The 18,733-nt window shown below is 48.5% G+C and overlaps 1 long non-coding RNA gene across 1 annotated transcript; it reads left to right on the top strand.

Moving 5' to 3' along the window:
* The first annotated feature begins 24 nt into the window (after window positions 1-24).
* LOC133252535 (uncharacterized) lies at window positions 25-18,354 on the top strand. The gene is made up of 2 exons (XR_009737964.1): window positions 25-1,061; window positions 16,087-18,354. It is a non-coding gene; the product is annotated as an uncharacterized LOC133252535 (long non-coding RNA).
* The last annotated feature ends 379 nt before the right edge of the window (window positions 18,355-18,733 follow it).

The following is an 18,733-nucleotide window of genomic DNA, read 5'->3' as shown; positions in this document are numbered from 1 at the left end:
TGTTCTCGGGAACACGACCCGGGGAAAACAAACACTGACGCTGCTGGGACCAATCCCAGCGGGAACACCCCGGGGAGGTCCGATCTGCATCTGACCCCAGGAAGGCTTCTCTCCCCACCCAAAGGGGCGGGAAAGAGGATTCCCTCTTGATTTCAAGAAAGCTGTTCCAGGGACGGAAATGCGGGGAGCTGGGGGGCTGTTTGCACCCTCAGTCTTCTATAGGTGATCCCGGAGAGCCAGGCTGGGCCCTCCCTCCCTTCCTGAGGACCCTCCTCCTCCTCCTTCTGAAAGGGAGGTGAGCTGGTGAAGACGCTCCCATAACAAGCTCTTCCCAAGCCCCTGAATGCCCGCCCGGCCTCAGCTACCCAGCAGGTGGGGACACGGAGAGGGATGTTGAAACGGGAGGGGCACACTCCCTCCGTTGTCAACTCCCTTCATTCAAACCACACGTAATGAAGAGCCTCCACCTTCTGCCGAATTATCCCGGGGGCTGGGCGCGGAGATTGCAGCGAATAAAACAGCAAAATGTGTGCCTTGTGGAACTTACAGCCTGGTGGGACAGACAAGCGCGATTAAGACCTACAGTGGGAGAGACGGCTGTAGTGCTAAGGAGAAGACAGAGGCAGGGAGCTGGAGAGCAGGGGCTGGGGGTGGGCAATCGACCCGGAGTGAGGAAGGGGTCCCAGAAGCTCTGCTGAAGGAGGAGGACTGGGCAGCTTGGTGCAGGGAGAGGAGCAGCAGGTGCAAAGGTGAGAGCGTGCCTGGCCTTTTGAGGACTCGCAGAGGGCCCGCGAGGCTGGAACAGAGTGGGCGGGTGGGGGTGGGGTGAGAGAGGTAAGGGCGGCATCTTTTAGGACTTGGGGGGCACTGAGGGCACTTGGGCTTTTCCTCTAAGATGGGAGCCCTTGGAGGGCTGTAAGCAGAAGACAGGCACCATGGACTGGGATGCTAACTGGGCCGCTCTGGCTGCTGAAGTTAGACAGTGGGAGCACAGGGCAGAAGCAGGAAGACCGACTGAGGTGTTGCTGCAGCGAGACACAAGGGCATCCCTGGAGCCAGAGGTGAGTGCTCAGCTTGGGCACGTATTTTAAGGAAAAGCCCGTAAGATTTGTCGGTGAATTTGTGGGTGAGAGACATATGAGTCAAGGATGGTTACAAGTTTTGGGTCCAGGCAGTTGGAGGAATCAAGTTGCCCTCGAAGGAGATGGGAAGGCTGGGAGCAGAGGAACAGCAGAGGCTCAGCGGGGGACATGCATCCTTGAAGATGGCATCTCGACAGCTAAAGGGAAGGGAGGTGTGGGCAGCTAGACATATGGATAGTGAAAGTGAAATCGCTCAGTCGTGTCCGACTCTTTGCGACCCTGTGGACTGTAGCCCACCAGGCTCCTCCGTCCATGGGACTCTCCAGGCAAGAATACTAGAGTGGGTTGCCATTTCCTTCTCCAGGGGATGTTCCCAACCTTGGAATTGAACTAGGGTCTCCCGCATTGCAGGCAGACGCTTTAACCTCTGAGCCACCACCTGGAGGTCAGGGGACAAGTCTGGCTTGAAGATGTAAAATCAGATGCCAGCAATGCAGATATGGCTTTTGAAGATTTTGGAGGGAGTGATGAAGACAAGAATATAATCAATCTGAGTTTGGTATTCACCATCTGGGGATGTCCATGTGTAGAGTCTTCTCTTGTGTTGCTGGATAAGGGTGTTTGCTATGACCAGTGCGTTCTCTTGGCAAACTCTGTTAGCCTTTGACCTGCTTCGCTTTGTACTCCAAGGCCAGACTTGCCTGTTACTCTAGGTAGCTCTTGACTTCCTACTTTGGCATTCCAGTCCTCTGTGATGAAAAAGACATCTTTTTTCGGTGTTAATTCTAGAATGTCTTGTAGGTCTTCATAGAACCCTTCAACTTTAGTTTCTTCAACATTACTGGTTGAGGCATAGACTTGGATTTCTGTGGTATTGAATAGTTTGCCTTGGAAACAGAGATCATTCTGTCATTTTTGAGATTGCACCCAAGTACTGCATTTTGGACTGTTTTGTTGACTATGAGGGCTACTTCATTTCTTCTAAGGGATTCTTGCCCACAGTAGTAGATATAATGGTCATCTGAGTTAAATTTGCCCATTCCAGTCCATTTTAGTTCACTGATTCCTAAAATGTCAACGTTCACTCTTACCACTTCCATTTACCTTGATTCATGGACCTAACTTTCCAGGTTCCTATACAATATTGCTCTTTACAGCATCAGACTTTGCTTTTATCACCAGTCACATCCACAACTGGGCATATTCGGCATCTACCGACCTGGGGGGTTCCTCTTTCAGTATCCTATCTTTTTGCCTTTTCATACTGTTCATGGGGTTCTCGAGGTGAGAATACTGAGGTGGTTTGCCATTCCCTTCTCCAGTGGACCACATTTTGTCAGAACTCTCCACCATGACCCATCTGTCTTGGGTGGCCCTACACACCATGGCTCATAGTTTCATTGAGTTAGACAAGGCTCGAAAAATTAAGATCATGGTATCTACTCCCATCACTTCATAGATGGGGAAACAATGGAAACAGTGACAGACTTTATTTTCTTGGACTCCAAAATCACTGCAGATCACTGCAGGTGACTGCAGCCATGTAATTAAAAGATGCTTGCTCCTTGGATGAAAGTGAAAGTCACTCAGTCGTGTCCAACTTTTTGTGACCCCATAGATTTTACAGACCATGAAATTCTCCAGGCCTGAATACTGGAGTGGGTAGCCTTTCCCTTCTCCAGGGATCTTCCCAACCCAGGGACCAATCTAGACAGCATATTAAAAAACAGACATTACTTTTCCAACAAAGGTCATCTGTCAAAGCTATGGTTTTTCCACTAGTCATGTATGGATGTGAGAGTTGGACTATAAAGAAAGCTGAGCGCCCAAGAATTGATGCTTTTGAACTATGGTGTTGGAGAAGACTCTTGAGAGTCCCTTGGACTGCAAGGAGATGCAACCAGTCCATCCTAAAGGAAATCAGTCCTGAATATTCATTTGAAGGACTGATGCTGAAGCTGAAATCTGATACTTTGGCTGCCTGATGTGAAGACCTGACTCACTGAAAAAGACCCTGATGCTGGGAAAGATTGAAGGCAGTAGGAGAAGGGGCAACAGAGGATGAGGTGGTTGGAGGGCACCACGACTCGGTGGATGTGAGTCTGAGCAATCTCTGGGAGTTGATGATGGACAGGAAAGCCTGGTGTGCTGTAGTCCATGGGGTCGCAAAGAGTCAGACACGACTGAACAACTCAACTGAACTGATGGAGACAAGAGACAGCAGGGGAGTTGGTAAGCTCAGAGTTCAGGCATCTGGTGGACCAGATTGATGGAGGGTAAGTAGCCATCATCATGAGAAGTGACTCTTTTGATAACTGTAGGAGGAACTAAGGTGGGGTGGGTTCCTGAAATGGATTGCTCATTTTTTTTTTTCCTGATTTGATTTTGATCTTAGATTGTGAGCATAAAACATCTCATGGAAAAAATGTTTTTCCTTTGGACTATGGTGCTGCTTCTGGGGTGGGTGTGTGTGTGTGTGTGTGTGTGTGTGTGGGTGTGTGTGTGTCTGTGCTCATATTTGTTTTCCCTGAAGCCATTCAGAGTCAGAGGTGAACGAGTGGGTCCTAAACAACTGTTCTCAACAGCCCAGCCCCCAGTGGGCAGCTCATAGGAATTGACAGATTGGACCATATTTTCCAAATCCCACACCAGGAAGTCCTGGGGGTGGGAGTTGCATGACTTCCAGGTTCAAGAGGCAGGCATTCTGGGAGATGTGGGTTTTATTTATTTATTTATTTTGATGTGGACCATTTTAAAGTCTTTATTGAACTTGCTACAGCAGTGCTTCTGTTTTTCTGTTTTTTGGCACCAAGGCATGTGGGATCTGAGCTCTCCGCCCAGGGACTGAACCCCTACATACCCTCTGGAGTGGAAGGCAAAATCGTAACCACTGGGCAACCAGGGAAGCCCCTGGGAGATGTGGTTTAGAATGTAGGGACCTCTGGGAGTTGGGGATGATGGGAGAGAAAATTCCCCTTCCCGGGGGCTCTCAGAGACCTAAGGGTGTGGGGTTGCGGGGTCTCCACCCTCGGGCAGAGCGCCCCCCACACCCACCCCCGCCCCAGTGACAGCAGCCTCAGGCTGGCCAGCCTCACCCTACAGCAGGGCCTTTCCTTTACCCTCTGTTCTGCTTGTGGCTCTTTTCGCAGAGGTCCAGCCATAGGGCTCATGTCTGCACTTGGGTGTCGACCCCAGAGTTGCCCGTTCAGGGAGACCCACCCACGTGTGGCTTTGTCGCCCCTGCTTTCTCCATATCTCTGGGGACGCTTCTTGATCTGTTGTTCTTGATCTGTTTCTGTTCATTTTCCTCCTCCTCATGGGTCATACTTTACTGACTCTTTGCATGCCTTGTCATTTTTAATTTGATGCCAGATGCTGTGAATTTTATCTTGTTGGATACCAGATACTTCTGTATTTCTATATTGTTGAGCTTTCCCCAGAAGGTCTGGCCTTGGAGCAGTGTTTAAGTGAGGGTCAGCGTCTCCACTGCTGAGACAAGACCTGAGTCCCCCTCCCGGTGTCCCGTGCATGTCTAGGATCTCTTCTTTGGAGCGGGGCTGCTGCCCACCCTGTGTGAGCGCTGGGGATTCCGCCCTCGGCTCCTCCAGGCGCTCCTTTCCCTGGCCTTGGTGAGCTTCACCACAGGCAGGTTCTGATCCTTGCTGGTCCTCAGAGCCCTCTGCTCACAGCTCTCTGCTCCCAGCGCTCTGCCCCCCAGGCCTATAACACCCCTGCCTCCGGGTCTCCCAGCTCCACCTCCTCAGATCACCCCCCAGTTCCACCCGGAGAAGCTCCACCCTCCTGCGCTGCAGCCTGGAAACTGTCTCCAGGCAACACGCTGGGGAAATCCCAGGACTCACCTCGTTGGTTTCCCTCTCTCATGGGTCACCTCCCTGTTACCTGATGGCAAGTCCTGAAACTACTGTGCTGCGTTTCCTCCAGGGTTTTTAGTTGCCCCTGGTCTACTTGAGGAGGAAAATACCTCTGAGATGTCTTCATTCGGGGTCCCCTAGAAGCGGGCGCGGGGGTGTTCTGATGGATTTTGTTTTTGTGATTTTGCCTACTTGCTGCAGTTGATCTGTAACCTCAGAATCATTTGCAGACACGCACAGAATGGCGCAAATGTTGACTTTTTCTATTTAGTGCTGTGTTTACGCCTTTTCGTGTTTTGTGTTGGCGATTTTGCTGTTTAAAATGGCCCCAAGCCTAGTCCTGAAGCGCTGCCAGCGTCCTAAGCTCAGAAGGCCGCGATGAGCCTTATGGGGGAGACGCAAGAGTCAGGTCAGCTTCATTCCCGCGCGAGCTCCAGTGGGTTTAATGTTCATGAATCCACAATATATATTAAATAAGATGTCTTTGAACATAAGTATGTTAAGGCAAAGTTATGTATTTATTGGTTGACCAGAAGGCCAGAGAGCAGTGAGTGGTTCTGTATTCTCTAAGCCAGGATTCACAGCAGCTTGGTAGAACAACACTCATATGAGGTCTCCTTACTGCACAAAAAAAACTGAACAGATGGTTTATTCAGGGAGGGGAGAGGGGAAGAGAGGGAAGGTGGGCAGGCTTTGAAGGGCATGTAATCAGGGCAGCTACTACTGTGGGTACCTGGGGCATAACATCTTGGGGGATATCTGGGGGTCAGAGGGCAGCCTGCCTCAGAGTGATGGCAGCCAAGGAAGGGGGAGCTGGGGTGTGTATGCACCAACCCTGTCAGCGGAGGACAGCTGCGGAGGGGCACTCACAGCCTGCTGGGGAGCAAACAGAGGCACTGACCCCCAAAGACCATCCTCAGGCATAGAGGTGCGGACGCTGGCAACTGGGGTGCCCCCTACGGTGGGGGTGGGCTGCAGATGGAAGGGCGGGGGCCTGTGAACTCAGGGGCCCCCAGGAGCGGGCAGGTCACATAAGCCAGGGCAGTAGGTTGAGAGAGGCCACAGAAGCCAGGAGTATCTCTCCCTGTCTAACAAGAACAGCTGTTTCTCAGCTATGGCCAATTTTTGCCATGCTGAAAGATAGGAACTAGACTTGCCAAATCTCCTGATTTTTTTCAAGAAAAGTGGGAAATGCAGATTTTTTTTTAAATGTGAAATCACAAATTAGTAAAAACTGGCAACGAATTAAAAAACTTCTAACTGTACTGTTAAGGCCGAACGAAACATGGCAGCAGGCCAGCTGCAGCCCCAAGGTCTGCAGCCTCTCGGGTGGAAGGTGCCCGAGATCCCAACCGCTGGGTGTGGGCCTGGAGAAAGCGTGTCATCATCTCCCTCGCACGCCGAGCCTCCTGGGATGCAGTGGGCTAGGCGTCTGTCCCGACACCCATGTGGCGAGGCGCCCTCCTGTCTGTGCTGTGGGCTCATCTTGCTCTCCTGCCTTGAGGCTTCTGAGAGACCTAAGGATCTCCACTCCCTGTGGCTAGTGGAGTTCTCCAGCCATTTCTTGTCACTGGCATTTTTCCTCTTGTGAGAAATTAGCTGAGCTTCCTGGGCTCTTCGCCTGGGACCTGCTCGTCTGCATAGACAGTCAGCCTCCTCCATCCCTGAGAACAGGGCTGCACCCCCAGCCTCCCACCTGCACGCCGACCAGAGATCGTCAGAGGTGCTCGCAAGTCGAGTGGTCCTGTGTGTGGAAGCAGAGTCCAGGGAATTGGCCTCCACGTGGCATTTTCCTGCAACACAGAGGGAGAGGGGAGGACGAGGACTGTGCTCCCAGGGGACAGCAGAGCACCCATCAGCCAGTGGTCAGGAGTCAGCCGGACAAACAGATCCACTGAGAGGCAAAAACAGGAGATGCAGGATTTGTCTCAGATATGACCTCACATAGTTGCAGGGGCTGCAAGTGGTCTCCGCAAGGCTGCTGTCTTCACATCTGATGCTGAAGCTTGAAGTCAGGACAGGCAGCTATGAAGGAAAGATGATACTGAGCGGGGGGAAATCAAGAACAGGCTGGAACCCATAAGCATGGGCTGGACCCCCATGCAGAGGCACTGACGTCTGCTGTCTCTATGTGGGCGGTATGGGTATCCTGCAGAAGCCGGGCCCTTTGTCATGAATCTAAACGCCGACTCCTGGCCCAGAAATCAGAGCAGAGGTGCTGAGGGAGGAGTCAGGGAAAATCCTACCACTTTGGGCAGATGAGTCAGCAGATCAGTAACAACTTGCACGTCCTACATGCCTGCTTCTTCCCTTCTGTCCAAAAATCTCCCCTGTGCCCTGCTGCGGAGAGATCGGAACAGCCCTGCCTTCACTTCTGGGGACACTGAACGTCTGGTTTTTGACTTATGACCAAGGTGAAGGCAATGAGGTGTGTGATGCCCTGTCTGAGGTCTGAAACTCTCCTGGCAAGCCTCAGGGATCTCTTCTTTGCTGGTGGATTGCAACGGCCTTACCAGTTTTGAGAAGCCTGGCTGGCATGGCCCCCGGCCCCTTTCAGTGAGTTCTCCTGAAGCCAAGTTTCCTCACACAGGTCTCGGCAGTTCAATCCAGAGATTCAGTGCAGTCCATGTGGACAAAGGCTGGGCCCCAGTGTACAGATCCTGTGTCTCAGGGCTATGCTTTTGCCCTGCGCTCTCTTTCTTTCCTTGCACTGGATCTTCTGGCTTTAAATAAAAGCCTTAACATGAGGCAGGAGGAGAAGGGGAGGACAGAGGATGAGATGGTTGGATGGCATCACCGACTCAATGGGCATGAGTGTGAGCAAGCTCCAGAGGTTGGTGATGGACAGGGAGGCCTGGTGTGCTGCAGTCCATGGGGTCGCAGAGAGTCAGACACGACTGAGCGACTGAACTGAACTGAACTGAATTGAACACGAGTATATTCTGTGGAGTCTAGGGAACCCTTTCTGTTATCTGAACTGAGGCAAACAGTGTAACCAACCTTGCTGAAAACATGCAAGAAAGATCAGTCTGGGAAATGTGGGTCAGCCTAATTGACACGTGATGAGGTCACCAAAGCGTCCATGGGCCTCATTGCTCTGTGGCCGCCATCTTGGTATAGGAAGGCTTGCTCTTGGCATTGGTAACAAGGATGGCAGACCTAGGTCTTTTTAAAGACATCATTCCACAGATGCCTGGGGAAACCAGAGCAAATGAATTCTTAGACGAAACAGACTTGTTGATTTCTTCAGACTCTCCCTTCCTGTGATTCTGCGGCTAAAAACCCTGTGGTTTCCTGCTAGCTTCCAACACTTACAGATAGAGAATGCAGAAGGTCTGCTTCCTTCTGGGAAGGACCCTCTGGAAAGAGCCAGGAAGACATAGATGAGAAAACTAGACCTGCCAAGAGGGAGTTACAACATGGCAGATTTTGGCTCCATCGATGGGAGGACTTTATAATGTTGAGAGCAAAGTGTCCAACAGCTGAAGGGATTGACTTGTGAGAAACGGAGTCCAACTTTTTGACTTGTTAGCTTTAGGCAGAGATTTAATAATATCCTTCCCTCCTTTCCTTTCTCCCTTCCTGCCTTCCTCCCTTCTTTCTTTCCTTCAGTGAGTCTGAACACTCAGTTATTTTCTATGAATGTAATCAGTCTGTCAACAATTATTGAATACTTACGATGTTCCAAGTGCTGTGCTGGGCTCTGGAATCACAGCCCAGCAGAGTAGGTAGTTGTGGGTTATTGACTGCTTGCTGTGTGCTAGACACCGCTTGAGTTGCTAGAGTTTAGAACCTAGGATAGAAGACTGTCTGGGACTGGTGTTGAGATTCTTCAGTTCTAAGCCATGATTCTTAAGTGAACTCCCCTAGTTGTGAGTTTCATCCTGCTTGGCTCTACCAGCCATGATCCCTTGACTCAAAGGACCCACACGGCTTCTGTTGCCACTAAGATTGTTTTTGTTTGGCTGGGTCCAGGAAGGCTGGGATGTTCTGGGCTGTGACCTCATTGTTTATTATCATTTTTTTTAAAGCTTCTCTCTCCCTTCTGTAGGCTGGATCAGAGCTGGAGACAGCAGGGTGGCTATGTGAAGTAAACTCCAGGCAGCATTACTGTCGTCTTGAACACCCAAACAAGGGGTCGCACGCCCGCAGCTCGTGTCTTCTTGGCGTCCTGGCTGAGCCTCAGCTTTTCCATTTTTATCTGCCATTTGAGATAGGAAGGCATTGGAAACAGCTGATCTGTGAAATCTACAGTGTAAAATCCATGCAGAGAGAGAGGAGACAAATTTATGAGCAGTCCAATCTTAGCCCTCGGGAAAAGACCAGAAAATACGTTTAGTCTGACATTTGAAAATCTGATATGATCCAGATGCCATCAGTTCAGCACCCAACTCTCCCCAAACACTATCCAAGACCTGGCAGGGGATGGTGGCCCAGGGTAGGACACGTGGGTGGGGGAGACCACAGGGACAGCCGTTCCTCAGGTGCAGCTGGATTTCACCCCGTGGATGTGCCTTGCACTGTGTCCCAATTTACAGGGGTGAGACTGTCTCTAAAGGAGGCTTTAGCAAATGAGATGATGCTCGAGAGAGAGTATGTGTACCAAGCTGCAGACCGCTCTTGACAGAAGTGTTCTGCTAATACGCAAGAATGGGGCAGACAGAAATGCAGGTCTCGGCTGCCCATAGAGAGGCGGCGGGGCTGGATTCCCAAACAGAGAGTTCTCACTGCCTGCGGGACTTTCCGTTAGGACTTGTGTTCCTTTATGTGTTCAGAAGGCTGTTCATTCAGATGGTTTGGGGCATAGATGCCTCGGTCAACTCTGCAATGCTTGGAGGATGGACGTCATTGTGAACACCCCTTGAATGAATGCATTGAGGAGGTTGGAAAGGGCTTGGAGGAAGTCTGTGAAAGTTTGTCTTAAGTTAGAACTACACTTTTTAGTATTTTTTTTGTTTAATGCTTATTGAAGTATGATTGATTTAAAATTGTGTTAGTTTCAGATGTACATCAAAGCTCTTCAATTATACATATATATGTAAATATATTCCTTTTTTACATGCACTTCCGTTATAGGTTATCATAAAACATTGAGTATAGTTCCCTGTGCCATACTCTAGGTCCTTTTTGATGATCTATTTTATATATACCAGAGTGTATATTTTGATCCCAAACCCCTAATTTATCCCTCCCTTGCCCCTTAAGACTGAATTCAGTGTGCATGGTTCTGGGTTGGCCACAGGTGTGATGGAGATTGAATTGTAATCCAAAGTCTGCGGCTTATTCTCTGTGTGAACCTGGACAAATTTCTATGTATTCATGGAAGGAAGGGCTGGATTAAACATTCCCCAGAGAAGCCAATGGCAACCCACTCCAGTACTCTTGCCTGGAAAATCCCATGGACGGAGGAGCCTGGTAGGCTGCAGTCCATGGGGTCACTAGGAGTCAGACACGACTGAGCGACTTCACTTTCACTTTTCACTTTCATGCATTGGAGAAGGAAATGGCAACCCACTCCAGTGTTCTTGCCTGGAGGATCCCGGGGACGGGGAATCCTGGTGGGCTGCCATCTATGGAGTCACACAGAGTCCGACACGACTGAAACGACTTAGCAGCAGCAGCAGAGATTTTCAGCACTAAGAGTCTATGATGGAAATTGGACATGCGTTATAAAATGGAGATTGTGCCTGAGCCATTTAAACAGAATCTCCCAATAGTCACACAGCTGGAAGAAAGTGAAGAAATCTTTGATATCCTACCCAGCCTCCCTGCTTTCTGAGCAAAAGCATTCCTGGAATAACCAACTTTCTGATACAAATATAACCATGCTGAGAACCAAGTCATCAGCCACAAAGAGCTTAACTTCAGGTGTTTAAGGCTTCCCTGCATTCCTGTTAAAAAAGGCTGTGCTCTTGGCTCAAAATATTGCTGTAAGTTTTAAATGACATTTGCATATTATTGCAAAAGGCCCCCTCAGCAACTAAGTAAGTAAATTAATTATAACAACTGACTCTGGTAGCACTCCCACCCAGCAGTGACATCACCCCTGGAGAGCACAGACTCGAGCTTGTCAACCAATCAAGATAATTGTGCTCTTGACCGGGAAGGATAAATGTGCTATTGAAGACATTTGTTAGTTACTCAGCTCGGACTGTGTGGAGAGGCTAGGAAACAGTTTCATAGAGAAAGCTGAAGTGAGTTCCCTGGGTCGGGCATTTGAGTATTAATTTTTTATTTTGTATGAGATGGGGTGGGGCAGAAGTATTCACCCAAAACTGGAAACCTTGCATCATGAGAGTCTGCAGGATCTGCTATGTAGAGTCTCCTGTATTTTTTGGGCTCTTTCCCTTCCTCATAATCAGTCAGTTCAGACACTCAGTCATGTCCAACTCTTTGCGACCTCACACATGGCATCACACCAGGCTTCCCTATTCATCACCAACTCCTGGCGCTTACTCAAACTCATGTCCATCAAGTAGGTGATGCCATCCAACCATCTCATCTCCTTTTGTCCCCTTCTCCTCCTGCCTTCAATCTTTCCCAGCATCAGGGTCTCTTCTAATGAGTCAGCTCTTCGCATCAGGTGGCCAAAGTATTGGAGATTCAGCTTTAGCATCAGTCCTTCCAATGAATATTCAGGACTGATCTCCTTTAGGTTAGACTGGTTGGATCTCCTTGCAGTCCAAGGGACTCTCAAGAGTCTTCTCCAACACCACAGTTCAAAAGCATCAATTTTTGGCCCTCAGCTTTCTTTATAGTCCAACTCTCACATCCATACATGACTACTGGAGAAACCATAGCTTTGACTAGATGGACCTTTGTCAGCAAAGTAATGTCTCTGCTTTTTAATACACTGTCTATGGTGGTCACAACTTTTCTTCCAAGGAGCAATCGTCTTTTAATTTCATGGCTGCAATCACCATCTGCAGTGATTTTGGAGCCCAAGAAAATAAAGTCTCTTACTGTTTCCATTGTTTCCCCATCTATTTGCCATGAAGTAATGGGACCAGATGCCATGATCTTAGTTGTTTGAATGTTGAGTTTTAAGCCAACTTTTTCACTCTCTCTTTTCATTTGCATCAAGAAGGTCTTTAATTCCTCTTCACTTTCTTCTTTAAGGGTTGTGTCATCTGTATATCTGAGGTTATTGATATTTCTCCCGGCAATCTTGATTCCAGCTTGTGCTTCATCCAGCCCAGCATTTCGCATAATGTACTCTGCATTTAAGTTAAATAAGCAGGGTGACAATATACAGCCTTGACGTACTCCTTCCCCAATTTGGAACCAGTCTGTTGTTTCATGTCCATTTCTAACTGTTGTTTCCTGACCTGCATACAGATTTCTGAGGAGGCAGATCAGGTGGTCTGGTATTCCTATCTCTTGAAGAATTTTCCACAGTTGGTTGTGATTCACACAGTCAAAGGCTTTGGTGTAATCAATGAAGCAGAAGTAGATATTTTTCTGGAATTCTCTTGCTTTTTCTATGATCCAGTGGATGTTGGCAATTTGATTACTGGGTCCTCTGCCTTTTCTAAATCCAGCTGGAACATCTGGAAGTTGACAGTTCACGTACTGTTGAAGCCTGGCTTGAAGAATTTTTAGCATTATTTTGCTAGCATGTGAGATGAGTGCAATTGTGCAGTAGTTTGAACATTCTTTGGCATTGCCTTTCTTCAGAATTGGAATGAAAACTGACCTTTTCCAATCCTGTGGCCATTGCTGAGTTTTCCAAATTTGCTGGCATGTTGAGTGCAACACTTTCACAGCATCATCTTTTAGGACTGGAAATAGCTCAACTGGAATTCCATCACCTCCACTAGCTTTGTTCATAGTGATGCTTCCTAAGACCCACTTGACTTCACATTCCAGGATGTCTGGCTCTAAGTGAGTTATCTGGTTATCTGGATATCATGGTTATCTGGGTCATGAAGATCTTTTTTTGTATAGTTATTCTGTGTGTTCTTGCCACCTCTTCTTAGTAGCTTCAGCTTCTGTTAGGTCCATACCTTTTCTGTCCTTTATTGTGCCCATCATTGCATGAAATGTTCCCTTGGTATCTCCAATTTTCTTGAAGAGAACTTTAGTCTTTACTATTCTATCGTTTTCCTCTATTTCTTTGCATTGATCGCTGAGGAAGGCTTTCTTATCTCTCCTTGCTATTCTTTGGAACTCTGCATTCAGATGGGTATATCATCTTTCCTTTTCTCCTTTGCCTTTAGCTTCTTTTCTTTTCTCAGCTATTTAGAAGGCCACCTCAGACAGCCATTTTGCTTTTTTGCATTTCTTTTTCTTGGGGAAGGTCTTAATCACTACCTCCTGTACAATGTCACAAACCTCCATCCATAGTTCATCAGGCACTCTATCTATCAGATCTAGTCCCTTAAATCTATTTCACACTTCCACTGCATAATCATAAGGGATTTGATTTAGGTCATACCTGAATGGTCTAGTGGTTTTCCCTACTTTCTTCAATTTCAGTCTGAATTTGGCAATAAAGAGTCCATGATCTGAGCCACAGTCAGCCCCCAGTCTTGTTTTTACTGACTGTATAGAGCTTCTCCATCTTTGGCTGCAAAGAGTATAATCAATCTGACTTCAGTATTGTCCATCAGGTGATGTCCATGTGTAGAGTCATCTCTCGTGTTGTTGGAAGAGGGTGTTTGCCATGACCCGTGCGCTCTCTTGGCAAAACTCTGTTACCATTTGCCCTGCTTCGTTTTGTACTCTAAGGCCAAATCTGTCTGTTACTCCAGGATCTCTTGACTTCCTACTTTTGCATTCCAGTCCCCTATAATGAAAAGGACATCTGTTTTTGGTGTTAGTTCTAGAAGATCTTGTAGGCTTTCATAGAACCCTTCAACTTTAGCTTCTTCAACATTACTGGTCGGGGCATAGACTTGGATTTCTGTGGTATTGAATAGTTTGCCTTGGAAACAAACAGAGATCATTCTGTCATTTTTGAGATTGCACCCAAGTACTGCATTTCAGACTCTTTTGTTGACTATGAGGGTACTGCATTTCTTCTAAGAGATTCTTGCCCACTGCTGCTGCTGCTGCTAAGTCGCTTCAGTCGTGTCCGACTCTGTGCGACCCCAGAGATGGCAACCCACCAGGCTTCCCCATCCCTGGGGTTCGCCAGGCAAGAACACTGGAGTGGGTTGCCATTTCCTTTTTCAATGCATGAAAGTGAAAAGTGAAAGTGAAGTCGCTCAGTCGTGTCCGACTCTTAGCGACCCCATGGACTGCGGCCCACCAGGGTCCTTTGTCCATGGATTTTCCAGGCAAGAGTACTGGACTGGGGTGCCATCGCCTTCTCCGTTCTTGCCCACAGTAGTAGATATAATGGTTATCTGAGTTAAATTCACCCATTCCAGTCCATTTTAGTTCACTGATTCCTAAAATGTCGACGTTCACTCTTGCCATCTCCTGCTTGACCACTTCTAATTTAACTTGATTCATGGACCTAACATTCTGGGTTCCTATGCAATATTGCTCTTTATAGCGTCAGACTTTACTTCCACCACCAGTCACATCCACAACTGGGCCTTGTTTTTGCTTTGGCTCCATGTCTTCATTCTTTCTGGAGTTATTTCTCCGCTGATCACCAGTAGCATATTGGGCACCTACTGACCTGGGGAGTTCATCTTTCAGTGTCCTACCTTTTTGCCTTTTCATACTGTTCATGGGGTTCTCAAGGCAAGAATACTGAAGTGGTTTGCCATTCCCTTCTCCAGTGGACCACGTTTTGTCAGAACTCTCCACCATGACCTGTCCGTCTTGGGTGGCCCCACATGGCATGACTCATAGTTTCATTAAGTTTCCTAATCATAGCAATTACCATTTGTACTTTATTTATATATTAGTCTCTGCTTTTGAAAGGATTTGTGGTGGCTTGTGTGTGCATTCAATTCAACAGGACAGAATAAATAGATAAGGACAGAGAAAAAAATAAGCTTAGGGAGCAAGATAAAACCAAAAGTAAACTTAACTTACAAAGCATGTAGGCAATTGCAAAAGTGAAACTCTCTGAGCTTCCCAGTAGCCAGTGTAAAGAAGGGAACAGGGTTGGTCATCAAATTCACTGTATCCTTAGAATAAAAGTGTTCCAGCTGGACAATCAATAGATCCTCCTGGTCATTGTCATTAAACCTGGAGTTCAGGATTTCATCTTTAAGAGGCAAGTAAATACCTGGAGATAAGACGTCTGCATTGATCATAGGGACAGTGCCAAATGTTTGACTATCAAGAAAATGTAATCTAGGACTGACTTTTTTGGTTAAAAAAAGAATTGCTTAAACCAGAACTATGCCTGAGTGGAGGCCCTTTCACAGCTGCAGAAAGGTGAGCTGAAGGAGACCCTGAGCAGAGCCAAGATTTTCCTGAAAAAAAAAAATATATATATATATACATATATATAAACTGTTTTGGACAAAGGGGAAATCACGTGCCTGGTGTTCTAGGTCCTAGAGCTTCAGGGCTTTAACCCTGGCGGTGGGTCAGAATGACCTAGGGGAATCCCCATAGGGGAATTCTCATATGTCCCCAGAGACGGGGACCACTGCTCAGAGCATGAGGTTTTGGGGAGGAAAAACCAAGAGCAATAAATCACTGGCCACAGCCACACTAGTAAGCTGTGCTGAATCTGATTGTGAGTGACAGGAGGTCCTGTGAACACGGAGGAAAAGTGCAGCTGCCGCCAGCGAGGCTGTTGAGCTGCTGCATCAGATCGCGGGAACTCAGCCAGTGAGTCTCGGAGGACCCCTGCCCACAGGAGTCCCTGAACCCTTGCACACAGGGCCCTGCGACTCGCAATTCTGGAGGCTGACTAGCCATCCTTCCTGGTTCACCCAGGCTAACCCAGTGAACAGTGCTCAGGGCTCTTGTTGCTGAATCGAGGGACGTCCCAAGCAAACTGGGATGCGTTGGTCACCCCAATGCTTTGGTGTCTTCTCAGTACAGGATCAGAGAGTGGAAAGAGTGACCCGGCCAACAAGAGTCGGGCCCGAGGCTCAGCAGGCTTTGACCCCCTGTGGATGTTTATCTGCAGCTTCCTTTCTAGTTGGGCTCTCAGATGCAGGGTCCTCTCCCCGCCTTGTTCCCATCTCCCTGAGACATTTCTGTGTTTGTTCCAGATTCCAGCAGTGACCCAGCCATAGCTCTGGAGCCTCAGGGGCCTGGGAGGAAGTGGAACTTCCCCAAGTCTGAAGAGCTGCTCTGTCCAACCCTGGAGGACCACGGCTTTCCTCCAAAGTCAAGACACTGGGTTTCAAGACTCACTGCCTTTTGCCTGGAGCCACTGTCCTTGAAAGGCAGGTGGGCAACCCCTGGAGTACAGATGAGACCGACTGGGCCCTGGGCCCTGGGCCCTTTGCTGTAGTGCTTGTACTTAGATGAATGTCTCCTCTAGCAGCAAAACAGAAAGGATAAGGGACTAATAATAACAGTGTGTATACACCATTGGGGGATGCCTGGGAAATCCCACGGATAGCGGAGCCTGGCGGGCTGCAGTCCGTAAGGTCGCAGAGGCGGACATGGCTGAAATGCAGACCAAGCTGCAGCAGCAGCGTGAAGAAGACACCAACACACAACTGCCACTTCTGAAGGGCTGGGAGCAGAAACAGGAAGTCAGGGGCAAGAGCAGGGCATGTGCGTGCCCCCTGCACTTGGCACCACCAAGGGGTGAGCTGACCACTGAGCCACCCGTCCTGCCCACCCCCTGCACACACCTCGGCCTTCACCCTGTATAGGGAACCAGTTCATCCCTGCGTGGGGAGCGATCGAACAAGGATATTGTTTACTGTTCTCGCTCCCCCCACTGCGGCCCCAGCAAAGCCTTGCCTGAATTCCAGTCCAGCCTCATATTAATTTCTACTGAGTTAGGAGACCAAGAATCCTGGTCGCTAACACAAATACTGAGATGACACAGGAGCCCCACAGGCAGACAGGGCCCGGCTAGCAGGGCTTCCTGGGGGCAGTCACCTGCTTGGATGGGTCTGTGCCTGGTTAAATGTTCTGCAGTCTTGAAATCCTTAATAACTTTGGAACAAGGGGCCCTGCAATTTCCCTTTATGCTGGACTCTGCAAATTCTGTGACCAGTCCTGCCTGCCCCGATTGGCTCTTGCTGCTTTTGCCAGAGGCGAAAACTGACAATAAAATGGGAAATCTTCCCCGAGGGACTCACAACCTGAGATTCCTGGCCTAGTTTCGGAACCTCTCAATGGAATTTCCTAGGGGCACAGCCCCCAAGTCTGCCTTTTAGGAGGGGTACCTGGGTGATTCTGCTGCATGGTGAAGACTAGGCTCCAGTATTTTAGAGCGGGATTTTAAGTTAAAATAAATAAAGGGGGATAAGAAAGGGCAGCCGCTGTGGGAGGTAAGCACCTGCTGGAGCCACTGACTCAGGCCAACTTTGAGGCCCCCACCCTGATCCACAGTGCCCTCACTTGGCCCTGGCTATGGCAACTTATCCCTCTTGTGTGATCACTGCCTGAAATTATGAAAAAGGTCTCTATGTCGCCATCCCTGTGAGCAAGTTCTCTGAGGCCTGGACCTACTCTCCGCCCACGTTTCAGCCTCTACTACCCTTTGCAGCCAGGCCACACTTCCCAGCAAGAAACCCCAGATCCGTTCTTTCTGGAGCCTCACACCCCTGCCTGCACCCCTCTTGGGTCTCAGGGCTTCCCAGACGCCCCCCTCCTGACCAGCCTCTCCAGCTGCTCCACCCCTTGTTTGCTCCTGCGTTTGCCTGACCTCAGCCCATGGTCCTCAGAGGACTCCTTCTGGCACTCGCATGGAAGACTCCAGGGCAAAGAGTCACCTGTCCCCTCCTGGGCTGACCTGTGAGTCCTCCTGATGTCTTCGTCAGATGGAGAAAATGATGCCCCTAGGCAAGTCTCACAAGAGTAAAATCCATGCAGCAGGTCTTCCTGGCTTCGGGCATGGCTGGATCCAGGCGGTCTCTCCGTCTCTTTCTTCCTGTTTCCTCTGTGAGTGCTTAGAGTTGTGTCTTTGCATGCCAGAGGAAAGGCATGCTGACCAGCACTTCTCCCCCTATTATAGGCAGAAAGGAATTTGCCTGGCACAGTCTGCCTCCTCTGGGCTCTCTCATTTTCTGATGTTGACATCCGGTGATGGTGTGCTGGTCGATGTTTAAAAACGTCTCTCACCAGGGGAGTGGGGAGGATGCCTTGACTTCTTGGATTTACTGGTTTCTGGGATGTAAATACTGTCATGGTGACATATTTGAAGCTAATGCTGTATCTGTCAACACGGAGTTGGGAAGAGATACCCAGTAGCACACCATTATGCAGCATTTCCAGATACCGTATTTGTGAATAACCTCAGGCACGTAGATAGTCATAAAAGGTGATAAGACAATTAATAAAAGGATGAATTTTGAGGATCCATTACTTTTTCTTTTAATGTAATTCAAGTATTAACTTATATCATTTAGTTTTAATAATGAATATGCTTAACAAACAGCTGTCAAGATTCCTGAATTATTATTTTTTAATTTATTTTTTATTGAAGGATAATTGCTTTACGAATTTTGTTGTTTTTTGTCAAACCTCAACCTGAATCAGCCACAGGTAGACATATATTCCCTCCCTTTTGAACCTCCCTCCCATCTTCCTCCCCATCCACCCCACTAGGTTGATACACAGCCCCTGTTTGAGTTTCCTGAGCCAGACAGCAAATTCCCATTGGCTATCTATTTTACATATGGTAATATAAGTTTCCATGTTACTCTTTCCATACATCTCACCCTTTCCTCCCCT

This window comes from Bos javanicus, chromosome 1 (assembly GCF_032452875.1).
Source record: "Bos javanicus breed banteng chromosome 1, ARS-OSU_banteng_1.0, whole genome shotgun sequence".
Lineage (NCBI taxonomy): Eukaryota > Metazoa > Chordata > Mammalia > Artiodactyla > Bovidae > Bos > Bos javanicus.
The sequence above is the reverse complement of the archived record's forward strand: the minus strand, read 5'-3'. Positions and strand labels throughout refer to the sequence as shown.